The sequence below is a fragment of the Ambystoma mexicanum genome, chromosome 12 (genome assembly GCF_040938575.1).
Source record: "Ambystoma mexicanum isolate Mex_15411 chromosome 12, UKY_AmexF1_1, whole genome shotgun sequence".
NCBI classification, from domain to species: Eukaryota; Metazoa; Chordata; class Amphibia; order Caudata; family Ambystomatidae; genus Ambystoma; species Ambystoma mexicanum.
Window position 1 is genome coordinate 377,359,802 of NC_090936.1, and position 14,277 is coordinate 377,374,078.

General features: G+C 48.6%; 1 protein-coding gene across 1 annotated transcript in view; it reads left to right on the forward strand.

The window, feature by feature from the left end:
- The window catches only part of TEAD4 (TEA domain transcription factor 4), a 1,088,638-nt gene that overhangs the window by 644,514 nt on the left and 429,847 nt on the right, over positions 1-14,277 (forward strand). The window lies entirely within an intron of this gene.

Consider the following 14,277-nt stretch of genomic DNA (forward strand, 5'->3'; position numbering starts at 1 on the left):
GAGGATGAGGATGGAGACGGAGGTGAAGCAGCACCCCTGCCAGTACGTGATGCACAGGATGGCCATGCAGTATGCCAATCACTGATTCACAAATACTTCTGAACGACAGGGACTTTGATAGACATGTGTCATTGACATACTGGGTCCATGTGGACATTCACACAGGGAATGTTGGGAGTTGGGCACTGAACACCGTCCTACATTAAATGGATACACACGAAATGAACAATGTCCAGGCATTGAATGTTTTTTTCACACAACGGGTGTAATGATTCAAACTGCAAAAATGTGACAACCCCCGCAAACCCCTAGTGAACTCCAACACCCTCCAGTAAACTCCCCAAACCCCCAGTGAACTCCCAACCCGCCCCAGTGAACTCCCAAACCCACCCAGTAAACTCCCCCTAATGCTCCCATTCACCCCCAACACAATCTGACCCACTCCCATAGTTCTCCCACACTATTTGCGGGACTTCTTGCTGTCTGGGGGCAGCATGTCAGTGTGCCTCACACTCCTTCTCGTAGGACGCACAGGGCTGGGGGGTCCAGAGGAAGTGGGGACAGAGGAAGCAGGTGTGGTGGCTGGTGAGGAGTCGGTGGGGATTTCCACGCCTGCTGCAAGTCGTGGCCGCTGCATGTGCAGCAGGATGGATGTCAGTACCTGTGTGATGGCCCCCAAGCAGTCTCATCAGCACTGCCGAGGCATTCGCTGTGGCTATGTTGGCCGTTATGGCAGCTGTGGTCCCTGCTATGGCTGTGGCTATCTCCCGCCTGGTGCCCTCGCCATCTGCAATGTATTGGCGCAGCAGGTCCACATCGACTCCTGTCGGGCCTCCACCCTCGCCAGCTGTACCTCAAGGCTGTTGGTGCAGCAGTGGTCGAGGGTGCAGACACGGGGCCTGCATTATCAGTGCTGTCCTCGGGGATGGGGCTCAGGTCGGAATCGTGTAGGCAGGGATCGGCACTGCTGCAGGTGGGTGAGGTGTGAGTTTGGGGCTAGGGGTGGACACGGGGCTTGGGCTGCATGGAGATGCCACATGCGTGACTCCTTCCTGGTCCACATACTCCTCCAAGTCATCTTCGGTGGTGGCCAGTGGCTCTAGGGCCTCGCCTTCCACTGGTGTAGGTGTGGCCAGCTGGGTGTCCATAGTGTCAGGTGCACTGACTGTAGGTGTTGGCAGCTGGTTGTCCACAGTGTCAGGCGCTCTGGCTGTAGGTGTTGGCAGTTGGGTGTCCACAGTGTCAGGTGCACTGGCTGTAGGTGTGGGCTGCGAGGCTGCCCCGGAGGTGGTGGTGTGGGTTGCCATTTTCTGTGGCCAGTACATGGATGCCCTTGTGGTGGTATCCTGGCTGGCATCTTCTCCATTGGTGCCTGGGGGGGGTAGAAGAGATGCAGGGCATCAGTGATGGTGTTACATGCCAGATGCATTCTATGGTGCTGTGGAGTATTTCATTAATCATGCATTCATGTTTTACAGGTGTGTCACACAGGGTAGTATTTGGCATTTGCTGCATGGCAGGTAGCATGCCGTTGTATTGGGGTTTGTGTGATGTATTACATGGGCACGGTCCATGTGTGTTGGCTGTGTGTTGGTAATGGGACTGGCCCTCAGCATGCATTTCAGTGTGGCATGGTTTGGCCCTCCATCTGGACTTGAATATGTTCATGTGTGTGTTGGGACATGAATTGCCTTGCCTAAACTCTCTTCCACATCACTTGTGCTACGTCATGGTTTCCCCTATAGGGATCTGCAGGGTCACTCACCTCTGCTGATGTTGCCGCGCCCGTCTCCATCTCCCCAAATCCCTCGATGGACTACGGATTGATGAAGGTGCTTGCCGTCTCGTCGCAGGTGCTCAGTTTGGCAGGAGAGTGGGGACCCCTGCCTGTAGCCATGGCCTCCCTCCTGTTGCTTGCAAGGACATTACAGACCCTGAGGTGGAGGTCATCCCACCTCTTCTTGCAATCCTTAACTGTCCGTGGGGTGGTTCCAACAGCAGAGACCTTGTGGGCTACCTCCTGCCAGATCTCCTTCTTGCGTTGCTGCACCTCACGTTTCATGTTCTGATCTGTAATCACATCAGCATGTGCAGCAAGGGTGTCCGCAAGTATGTTCAATTCTGCATCAGAAAAGCGCTTTTTCCGCAGGCGGGGGGGGGGGTAGTCTTCCGGGTTGCCTTGGACATGGTGTAAGTATTGCCACTGGTCTCTCCTGTAAACAACTGTTGGTTTGGGAGGATTGCAATGGATTGTGTTTTTACAGATGGCCGCTGCCGCATTTCCCGTTCCGATGCGATGGCGTTACTCCCGGGTCGGTATTATGAGCCTGGTATTAGCATGTTGTCATTACCGGGCCGGTATTAAGGGGTTCCTCCAAGGCGGAGGCGGTATCGGCGGGTCCCGAGATGGCGCTATCGGGGGGTTGGAGGGCCTTTAGCGGCATGCCGGTGTGGCCATTACCGGCATGGGGTTTCACGCATGCTCGCACAGTCGTGATCACCCGCTATTAGCGGCATCATACGAGCACGGACCTGCTCGTATCTCCATGCCGGTAATGACCCTGTTTTTACTGCGCTACTCGTAATGAGGCCCACAGATTATGAGCCCCCTGTGCTACGGACTCACCTTCCTTAATGTTAAGGAGACTGCAGGGAGCATTAGGGCAGCACAGTATTACAAATTCCCTTCACAAACCTGCCAACGAATGAAACAAAAACAGCTTCATTTTCCATGAGGGATCTGTCATGCACTGATCAATCAGTGTAACCGGGGTACAAGCAGTGGTCGAAGTGTACGAAAATAAGTAGTGGAACTATGTTCCCTGCTGGCCTGCACCCACTCCCCACAAGCCCCATTACCACGTCGCCTCCCAGACACAATACACACCCCCAAACACTTGCACCAGCTATTTAAGGGAACGTTCAGTGCAGTGCACTGAAAGTGCAAGTTTCAACTTCTTCCTACACTTTTACTTGAAAACGAAACCATTCCAGAATGGTTTCTTTTTAAAAGAAAAGTATAGGAGCTGTAAAAGGTAATTAAAAAAAGTAGAGGAGCACCGCTCTGGACCGCTCCCACTCACTTCGACCACTGGGTACAAGATGCTGGAAGTCAAGAGGCTTACTGTGCCTGAGGGCATGCGGCATGCAGTGGAACTAGCCACCTGAGGCTGTTGCTGATATCTGTCGCAGTGCACAGGCAACCCTTTGCAAACATCTGAGCACTCCTCTCCCACCCCACTGAATCCCCCACTGAATCCAAGATCTATGTGCACAGGGTCCACCTACCTATTGTTGAGGCAGGGGATCAGAGAAAGGCTGTGGACACTTTGACGTCACATACTCGATAAATAGTCAAGCAAAGGAATAACTAGATTTCATACTATGCACTCGGACCTGGAGGACATGGCACACGCCAACCAATCAGGACAGCTCGAGTCAAGAGCCTTTTCCTCTCTCCCGACATGCTCGTTTGAGTGCCTTAGGGGACTATCAAGAGGAGAGGGCGGTGCCTGTTTGTGCCCATTTGAAGCTGGTGATGGCTGAGGTCTTCATGAGTGTTCATCCCTTGCTGGCCATTTTTCGAAAGCATGCCTCCATTACAACATATCAATGTGCCTGCGCTGGAACGCAGTGAGGGAAACCTCTCACCAACTTACAATGTCGGAATAAGCATTCCTCATCTCCCAGAGACAAAATCTGATGGAGCTTTCCAAATCATCATTGAGCTTTTGGGAATGTTTCTCTTGTTCAGGACCTGGTCATCGACAATCACTTTAATATAGTATGGCTGCCAGAACCATGGTTTACATATCACAACCTTTTTTCATTAACAACCTTGTTCACAGAAATTACCTCATGTTCCTACACAGCCGTGAGGCTATCAAGCTTACAATTATTGGGCTGTTTCCTCTTTTGCCAGTCCTTCCCAGGCCAGACTGACCTCTACTGCAATATGCCCATGGCCAGGGGCGTTGCTAGGGGGGGGCTAAGGGGGGTATAGCCCCTGGTCTTTTGGTTGTAGCCCCGGATAGAATCTCAGGAGCTACAGCCAAAAGACTAGCTAGCCCCCAGTCCCAACAGTTCTGACATCAGCTTAGCCCCGGGTTTTTTCCAGACCTAGCAACTCCCCTGCCCATGGCCGAACCAAAAACGCAAAATGCTGGTGTGGGCCATTTTAACTGGTCTAAGTGGGTCACTTTTTTTGGCCAATGTGGGCCAGTTTGATGAGTTACTTCACCATACGGCTAGTAGTTTTGACCAGGGTGCTGAATACATTTCTTTAAAATACACAATTTGCATCACATTTTATCACAAAAACAAAAAACTACCCCTTGGGTACTATTCAAAAAGTGTCACAAAAGGAATGAATTGCCATTTGCAACTGTGGACTACTTTTTCATTGGTGCCTGAGACAATTTTATGGCCCAATCCGACACTGGTCCTTCCACCAGCAGTGGTGCTATGCTGTCCTTCAAGATCCAGCTGCTGCACCACACCACTGCCCTCTGCTCCATCCCCTCCTTCCTTCCCTGGCCCATTTAAAACAAGTGAAAGACAGCCATGTGCATTTGGCATGCCTCCCGGATCAGAGCGTGGTAACATACCTTTTGACACCACCATGATCCCTTCACCTAAGTGTTTCAGGAATTATGCGATGCCTCTAACAATACTTTTCAGTCAAGGGACACCCCACTTTCAAGGTCACCCACAGGATCTGGCGGCCCACAGGGACCTCAAAGTTAATTACTCCCATGCCTCTACCCTTTACCTGGGCCTGTCCCCAATTTTCAATTTCATGATTCTTATCACTGATTGGCAGCATTGTGAGGTTGTTCAACTCTTAAAAGAACCTCCCAAACTATTGGCCCTGGAAAAAAATCAGTACAAATAAAAAAAAAAGGCCACTCAACTTGATTCTCTGAAGTTGAGCAAATCTTCAATCCTCCATAGCCATTTAGACTAAATAATTGCTTCCACCACTTAGAGATAGACAAAGCAAGCCAATCCCCTTACAATGAGTCGATCTTTAAGGCCAAGCATACTGCCTATGACATCCCTATATGGCACAATGCCAACCGAGGGAGGGCATCTTTCAAGGCAGTTCAGGATTTCTACTCCTTGCTGTCATGCTACTACAATCACATCACTGTTGCCTTCTCAAAGAAAACGGTGTTTTAAGGCCCTCCCTCTCTCTGCATTTGATACCAAGGAAATAACCATGATCGTTATTGCACCTCCACATCTTCACACTTCCCAAAATTCTTTTCACTCTGCCTTTGTGTCAATGGGGCACATATAATCTCTCCTCAGTTCTAACACATCCACCAATTTCACTGCAGCCTCCCATTCCTAATCACTCTGGCCTTCGGCTCCGTATTAATGTAAAGGCTTCTTTTACTGAAGGTGTGTTTCCAGCACACTTTGGTCTGGCTTCTTCAGAGGAAACCTTCCCTCAACTCCTTTAACACTGCCAATTATAGGCTTATTGTTTACCTCCCCCAGTTCCCATGCATCGAAGACATACACATCGGCACAAGGGTACTCTCTGACCACACACCAGTAATAGCCCGACTACGGACAGACGGCCTGCCGGAGCCCCCGCAGAGGCCTTGGAAGCTTCAAGACTACATTCTGTCGGGCGTGGCATCTGACCGGGAACTGTCTGAAGCCCTTACAAACTATTTAGCGGAAAATGCAGAAAAGGGGTCCTCTGAGGCCATGGTATGGGATACCATGAAGCCAGTAATCCAGGGCATAGCCATCGACTGCACAGCGGCACACAAACACAGACACCAACTCCAACTCTCCAAATTGGAGGCAGAGGTGGCAGAAAAAGAGGCGAACTACAAAGGAGGCCAGTCGGCAAGAGCATGGAGAGACCTCAGAAAAGCTAAAGCAGCCCTCAAGATGCACCTGCCGGACCGAACGGCCCAAGCCTTGGCATACACAAAACAGAATTACTACCTCAACAGCAACAAGGTCAACCGCCTACTAGTGCACAAACTCAAGAAGCTGCACTCCAGGAACAACATTCTAGTCCTTCCGGACTGGGATGGCAAACCCTGCTGCACGGAGACGGAAAAGCTGGCCATCATGACCGAATATCACTGAAGTGTAATGTCTGGAGACCCCACAGATGAGAAGTCGCAACTCCTCTACCTGCAATCTATTCAAAGGCTTCCTCCGCACCCGCAGCGGAACTCCCTGGAACTCCCTATCTCTCCTGAAGAAGTGACCGAAGCTATACGCTCCTTGAAAAATACGACCCCGGGCCCTGATGGACTGTAGGGTCCCGTTCTATAAAAAATATGTACACATCTTGGCCCCGCAGCTGGCATCCCTCTATAACACCTTCTTGGAGACAGGCTGCACCACCCCTTCCATGGAGGAATCCCTCCCAGTCCTGATACTGAAACCTGGGAAAAACCCCGAACTCTGTTTGTCATGTCATCCTATCGCATTGCTGAAATGTCGATGCAAACATCTTCTCGAAGCTCCTAGCATGCAGGGTTGCGAAAATCCTCTCAGGCCTGATCCACCCGGACCAGACGGGATTCATCCCAGGGTAAAAACACCCTAGACAACACCAGACACACTCTAAACGTCATTGAATCAGCTAATAGAATGGGGGAGGGTGCGGTGATCCTGTCGCTTGACGCTCACAAAGCGTTCGATATGCTCGACTGGGGCTACATGGAAGAAACATTGAAGCACTTTGGCTTTGGGCTGAGATTCTTAAAGTGGACCCTAGCAAACTACCAACAACCATGGCACTTCGAATAAATGGCGGCAAATCCCCCAAAATCGTGATAACCAGAGGCACTTGGCAGGGCTGTCCCATGACCCCCGCTCATCTTTACATTGTCCATGGAACCATTCGCCACTAGAATTCGCCAAAACCTGCTTGTCCAGGGTCTCGTGTTCCAGCACGAGACCTATAAAGTGGCCTAATATGCTGATGACGTGCTGTAGACCTTGACCCACCCGGAAGCCTCCCTCAGAGCCCTGTGGGAGGAACTAGACAGCTTCAAAGCAGCATCAGGATTCACGATCAACCTAACGAAATCTACAGCCCTGGGTATCAACATCCCGAAGGCCTTGGTGGACTCTCTGGGGGCCAGCTTCCTGATTCCATGGGCTAAAACCCACCTTAATTATCTGGGCATTCGGCTTCCTAGGAACATAGAGCAGACTTACAAGGTGAACTTCCCGGCCCTGTTTAAAGAATTACAGACAGACCTGTCCCGCTGGCAAAAACAAGAGATATCCTGGACTTGGAGGATCACAGCAGTAAAAATGAACTTGGTACCTAGACTATTATACCATTGCCAGGCCCTCCCAGTTCTCATTCTCAAAAAAGACAGGCAGAAACTGCAAGCGAACATCTTGAAATGTGTCTGTGGTGGGAAAAAGCCACACATTACCAGAAGAGTCATGCTCCGGAGCCCTGGAATCGGAGGCCTGTGGGTCCCGGAGGTGGACAGGTACTGCCTGGCAGCCCAACTCTCAGCGGCATTCAAGTGGCAATCAGGCAACAATACTCCCCACTGGCTGAAGCTGGAGGAAGAATGGAGCCGCTATCCACTGGAGTGCCTCCCGCACATCGCTTGGCCCAGGAATCCTACAAACGATGGACTCCTGGTGGCGACTAGAACTACGGTGGAGAGTTGGAAGATGGCAGCCCGGAGGTGGAGCTGCCGGGGCATGGTGGGCCCGCTGTCACCTGTCTGGGAGAACCCCGACTTCACCCCGGGACTGGGGCCAAACGACTTTGCCAGGTGAAAGACAGGCGGGCTGAGGCGCATTGCAGTCTTCTTCACAGACAGCATCCTGCTTACTTTTGAGGGTTGTAAAGAGAAGTTTCAGGTCCCGGAAAGCAAACCTTTTCATTACGGTCAGCTGCCCATGACTCGATGAGGACACATGGAAGCAGGGACCTAATGGCACTGGAACGAACCCTGACGGCAACCCCGCCTAGAGAAAAAATATCAACCTTGTATAGACTATTGGACAGAGGCGCCCCTAACCCAAAGGAGCCCTACATGGAGCGATGGGAACGAGATTTAGGAAGAGACTTAGGAAGAGAACTAGATGAGGCGAGCTGGAACCGAATCTGGACGAGGGCCCACAGGAGTTCCAAGTGTGTCACAAACAAGGAAGGGGTGATCAAGGTCTGCTACAGGTGGTACTTGACACCGGAGGTCCTACAAAAGAGTAACCCTGCCATCCCACCGCACTGCTGGAGAGGCTGCACTGACACTGGATCACTATTCCACCTCATGTGGATGTGCCCGAAAGCGACCCAGTTTTGGAAAGAGGTCCTGGAGCAGATTAAACTAATTACCGGCCTATCGATCCAAAGGGAACCGGGCATCATCCTGTTGGGCGACACCGGCGAGGGCCAATTCCTGATGACAGGGCGCATGGTGGTCCTGTGCACACACCTGCTCACGGCTGCCAAAATCTCTATAGCAAGGCTCTGGAAACACTGTGAGGGCCAAGCAATCCCCATGTGGTGGACAAAGTGCTGGGACATTGCGGCGTCTGAAAAGATCCCTGCCCTCCATTTTGGGAACAGAAGCAATTTTGACAGCATTTGGGCCCCCTTCCTAGATTATGCTTAACAATTCCCCGGGGTGGCCAGGCAGCGACTGTCCCTCCGCTGGATGGCGAAATACGACTGATTTGAAACCTGAATGATCCCCCCATGGCGGCACCTGGGAGGCCCGCTGCACGATCACCCTTAGCTGAAGCAATTCAGACCTGAGGTTCCCACCCTCCAGCTGTGAGCGAACTGTAGGTGCCTGGCCCACCGTTGACCCCAGAGATAGCTCCCGATGTTCCCAGTCTTAAACTGAAGCTGCCCCCTTCCCGAAAATCCCCTTAAACCCTCCCTCGATTTTGTTGACCTCTCTTGAGGTTTTGTTTTGTTATTGACTGTTGTTTTCTTTTCTGTTACGGCATTATGACTTGAATAATGTATACAGCAATTTATATTTCAGTAAATTCTCAATAAAAAGTCTTGTTGAAAAAAATTACTGGAAAGTATTTCCATACACTAGCTTCAAGCTTTTATCTCCCCCAAGAAACCTTTCAATAGGGTTTTCTGGTCAAGTCATGGCACTGAATTGGCTCTGCTCCCTGTTTTGCTTGTTGCCTTCGCAGCAGGCAATTCAACAGATGCACTGTGATCTGTCATCTGGACCTCTCAGCCGGCTTTGACATGGTTGATGTTGAGGTCCTAGGCGACAGGTACAGCGACTTGACCTATTTGTCAGCCTTGGCAATACACTGGATCTCCTTTCTGCCTAGATGCAATAGATGGCAATCAGTTGTCACCACTCCTGTGTTTTTACCCAGGGACCCATGCTATCCCCCGCTTTTGTTCAACATATGTATATATATGAACATACATTCAAGGAAACAACTTTAGTTGTAGGGATGTTGAGGTGAGAACTTAACGCAACAAAACCCCTGAAATTCAGCTAAAGCCACCTTAACTTCGCCCCCCCTGTTGTGCAGCCTATGACCACAATGATGGAATCACAGATGACATCAGTGGTGACAATCACTGGTGAAATTACTAACAACATCCTCTATGGCAGCACTGATGGCTTGGAATGTGCTTTGTTTATCTCTGATCTTGGCTGTGAGCTTGGTCTTCACATTGTGTAGCTTGAGCCTGCTTCCCTTGTCTGGTGTCCTATAGCTTGAGGCCGTCTGTAATTTTCCTTAGACTTGTAATGTAATTTCTACATGCTCATGCTGTGCTGTGTTTCCTATAGTTTAGTCGTACATGGTCCTACCAGGCTCCATATATACTCCTGTAGCCCAGTAGAGTTATTTGCCATAAGCATCTGCAAGCTTGCTCAGGATCTCTTGTTGCCTTGCGTTTCAACGTTACTGCACCTGGCTAATAAGAAAAATAATAAAAGCTTTGACAGTATGTATATGTATCTGTCCTCTATCTACAGAACTGTGCAAGCGTGTTCTTCATGTAAGTGAGTGAGTGTTTGTGTAAACTGTGCATGGCTGCAAATGTTCTTCAGCACAGTGGCTTCTCAGCACTTAATCGTTGCAGTCCATTAAAGTGTTCGGATCCACGATCAACATTGAGTCCCATGTATCTGAAAAGATATGTACTGGATATGGTTGGGATGGCTGCCTGAGGGGATTCCTCTCTGCATACGTGCCAGTCAGTGGTGCACTTGGGGATTGCCAAAAAACATGATGAGTGGCTTTGAGCATTCTTGACTCTTCGGGCCGCCATGTTCATAGGGGTGAGGAGGGGCATTCCTGGGATCCTCTCTTCAATCCTCCTTCACGTGTTTACTAATAGTTCTTATGAGCAGCTGAGCTGTATTGATTGATTGAGATGGTTTCTGCAGAGTGCAAATCTTTCCAACTGATTTACTCAGAGAGCCCTACTAGCCACACACAACATCCACATCCACCAATACGCTGATGACACACAGCTATATCTCAAGATCGACTGCATCAAGGACTTCCATTGGTTCAAAAACTGCCTCTCTCTGATCCGGTCTTTGATGTCCAGTGCACATTTGTAGGTCAACCCCTCTAGAACCAAATTCCTACTCGTCACCAACAACACCGAACACCCAAACATACAGACCAGGCTATCAACCATGAACTGTGAGGGCTTTACACCTGAGCTCACCTCCTGCACCAAGTTCCTTGGGTTCCACATCAACAAATACCTAACCTTCAAGACACACATAGCTAACAAAATGCAGACTGCCTGGTATCACCTCTCTCTCCTGTGGAAAGTGAAGTCCTTACTCCCACCGGAACAGCTTTAGATTCACCATTCAAGCAATGGTCCTATTCCACATGGATGGGGCAATGCACTCCTCAAAGGCCTCCCATCATCCTCCCGTGTGCCACTGAGAAGTGTCTTACATGAGGCTGCAAGCCTCATCAAGGATCTACGCAGATACAACCACATCACCCCATCCTCATGAACCTTCACTGGCTTCCACGGCATGCACAAATCACCTTAAAGTCTTGCTGCATCATCTAGCCCTCCAGTCACCCAGTTACCTTGCAGAGGAACTCAGCGTCTCCAGCAGAAAACACACCACCAGAGGCCAGGACACATGCAGACTTGAAATCTGCCACTGCAAAAATTAAAGGACCAGAAAACAAGCCTTCTCTGCCCCAAAACTATGTAACCTCCTCCCCATCAGACTCACCATCAGTCTCCTACAATTCAGAAAAGAATGTATGACCCACATCTTCAAAGAATCTCTGCAACTCAACACCTAGGCCATCACATCACCCCTCGCGCCACCTGGCTCGCTACACCTTGTTGTATACCTCTATAAAGAGCTCCATTGCAGTATACAGTGATAATAACGAATTAGGAATAACAAACAACTTTTTAAATGACCCTAAAATAACGAACAATACCAGGTTTTGTATTTAAAATATATATGGGTTGGGCTAAGGGAATAAAATGTATCAGGAGGGAGTTGGGGTGGGATATGGACCTAGGGAAAAAGAGATTTGGGGCGGTTGTGAACAAATGTAGGGTTGTGACAAAAGTTTGAGTTATTCCTGTTGTCGTTGTAATCACATGAAACCCACTGTTGCTTCTCGAAGCTAGGCCTGTGCTCAATAAATACAATAATAATAATAATAATAATAATAATAATAATAATAATAATAATAATAATACATAATTTGGACACCAAACAGATGTAGAGGGCGTGGGTGGAGGAGGGTCTGGGTTATGCACGTTAGACCACTTTTTATCACAAGTCTGGTTTCCAGCTTTTTTTGTGATGTATGTTAGGGAGGCCGTTGATCTGCTTCTCTTGTGTTGGAACTAGGTCATAATGATCTTCTTTGTTATTGATAAGTTCTGTTTTTTATTTACCAACTTCTTTGGTTTAGCTTTTGTAGTATTCTTAGTAGTCCGGTGGGCTGTTTTTTGCTTTTTATTGGTATGTGCTATTTGTGGATTTATGTTAACCAGCGACAGGTCTGCTACACTGGGAGCTGATGGTTGGTTCTCAGAGAATATGATAGCTGCAGGAAAAGATGATGTGATGTCTATAGGCTCAGAAGACTGTTTTAGACATTGGAGGCTACGTTAATAAAGGGTCTCGGAGCAGCTAATTCAGCAATGATGGTGTTTAAACGATGTATATGTTTATCCAGTTTTCTCTGTAGGTCTTCACAAGTAGCAATGGTGTCGTCTAAAGGCTTTCTAAAGCTTGGAATTGGTTAATAGAGGAGTTGCTTTCTTGTTCAACAGCACTGTTGCTTGTGTGGTTACCTTGAACTTAATTGCGATCAATTGCCAAAGGTTCCACCAAGAAGTGAGGGGAAGCCTGAGAAGAGAAGGGGAAGTTAGGGATTTATCAGAGCCCTGTGGAAGGTGCAGGTCTATGGGTTCAATGGTACTTTCCCGAGAGTTGCTTTGGACAATCTCAAGGGCCAGGCAATGTTGCTACTGCATTTGAGTTGGTTTCTACTGTAAGAGTAGTCCCAAGAGGATGGTATGCAGAAGAGTTCCAGTCGATTTACTGCCTAAAAAGGCAAGTAAAGTAGTTAAGTGTTCTTCTAAGGGGAAGACCGCTACATCATCTCTGAGTTGAACACATTTTGTTATTTTCACATTTGAACAGATGATGTTTACAAATAGGACCAATATGTCATGTATCCTCTCTTACCGGGGATTGTTTGTCCAAGTTGTTTGAGTCTACATTGGTTAGGTGGGCGATTGGGGGCACTAATAGAGGATCTGCCATTTCCTCCGCCTCTCCGCTTGACGGCGTGACAGAGATGCGCTCTGCACGCTGCGTGTGCGCCTTTGGTGCGCCGCTGACGCACTGCTTCAGTGCTGGTAGAGGGGTTTTGTACTCCTGTAAAGGGGATGGTTCAAAGGGCCAGGGAGCCTGGCAGTCACCGCCAGCAGCAGCAAGACTGTATGGCCCTTAAGGTAAGAGGACAGCAGTTAACCTGGGCTCATCTAGCAATTCAGCAATGCATATGAGTCTGATGGTCATGCTACACATGAAAGCAGCTTCTCAAACAGATATCCAACCCTCCTCAAGATTCCACACTAGCTGGCCAATGCCTGGGTTCCAGCCAGTCTTGGATGGGAAAGTGCTGGCTGAAAGTAAATCAAGGAAAATTGAGATTAATGTATTGGGCCCACTGGCACAATCTTACTCTCGCCCCCACCCTGCCCATCTTTCTAGCCAGCATCATCTTTGCTGCTGTTCCCGTTCGTTCTCTTAGAGCCCTGATTGATTCCACAGTGTCGTGTATTTCGCACATCAACCTTGCTTAAAGGAACTGTTTCACTGAGTTCAAACAGCTGGAACACATTCTTCCACTACTACTGGGTGAAGAGAGAGATGCCAGTGTTGGTGCCCTGGTGAATTCCTGTCTATGCGACAGCAACGTTCTGTACTGAGGTCTGCTTTTTGTCTCCACATTGTGCAAACTTCTTCAAATTGCCATAGCCTTACTAACACATGCCATTTCATTAAGATTGCCAGAACATAACAATGTGCACTCATCTAGTTTATCTGCCTCGTGTGGATTGCCACACCACACTGGTTGCTATAATTCCTCACATCAAACAGACCTGCACGAGGAGCTCCAACTAAACAATAAATAAATAAGCAAACAATAAATAAAGAAAATAGACTACTGTATGCCTCATTGCATTGCAGAACTCAGCTGCCACAGTCAAACATTCATCCACACTTGCAAAATGTTTTTTTTTTTTTGCTCCAATTTACATGCGCCTCAGGAAGTTTGAGGTCATTGGTGCCTGCTTTAAGGTCTGGTTGGGGAGAGTCTCCTCTCTTGCCCTCTAAAGCATACACATCTCTCCATGGTTCTGCTGGGCATCAGCAGACTTGTGAAGCATTAAGTGAGTCTGATTGGTTCATTGGATTTTGGTTCTATGATTGGAAGCCTGAACATTTCACACTACATCCTCGGATGCTGCTTGGAGATTGTGGCATCATTGGACAGTAAACCAGCTACAAGGAAAGAGGGTCTTGTCATGTTTTTTGATGTTGTGTTGTCTAGGAGAAGCAGTCTCTGTTCATTTAATTTTGCCTATAGCCTCCAGTAAATTAGAGGTGTTAATAAGGATACCAATATTGGGTCTCACAAGTACTTAAACGAATAGCATCTATGCAATGCATATTTATGTGCATTCTATTTTCTTCAGGAAAGTGCACTTTGCATGCATAGTACTGCACACTTTGTTGGCATTCACTGCTTCCT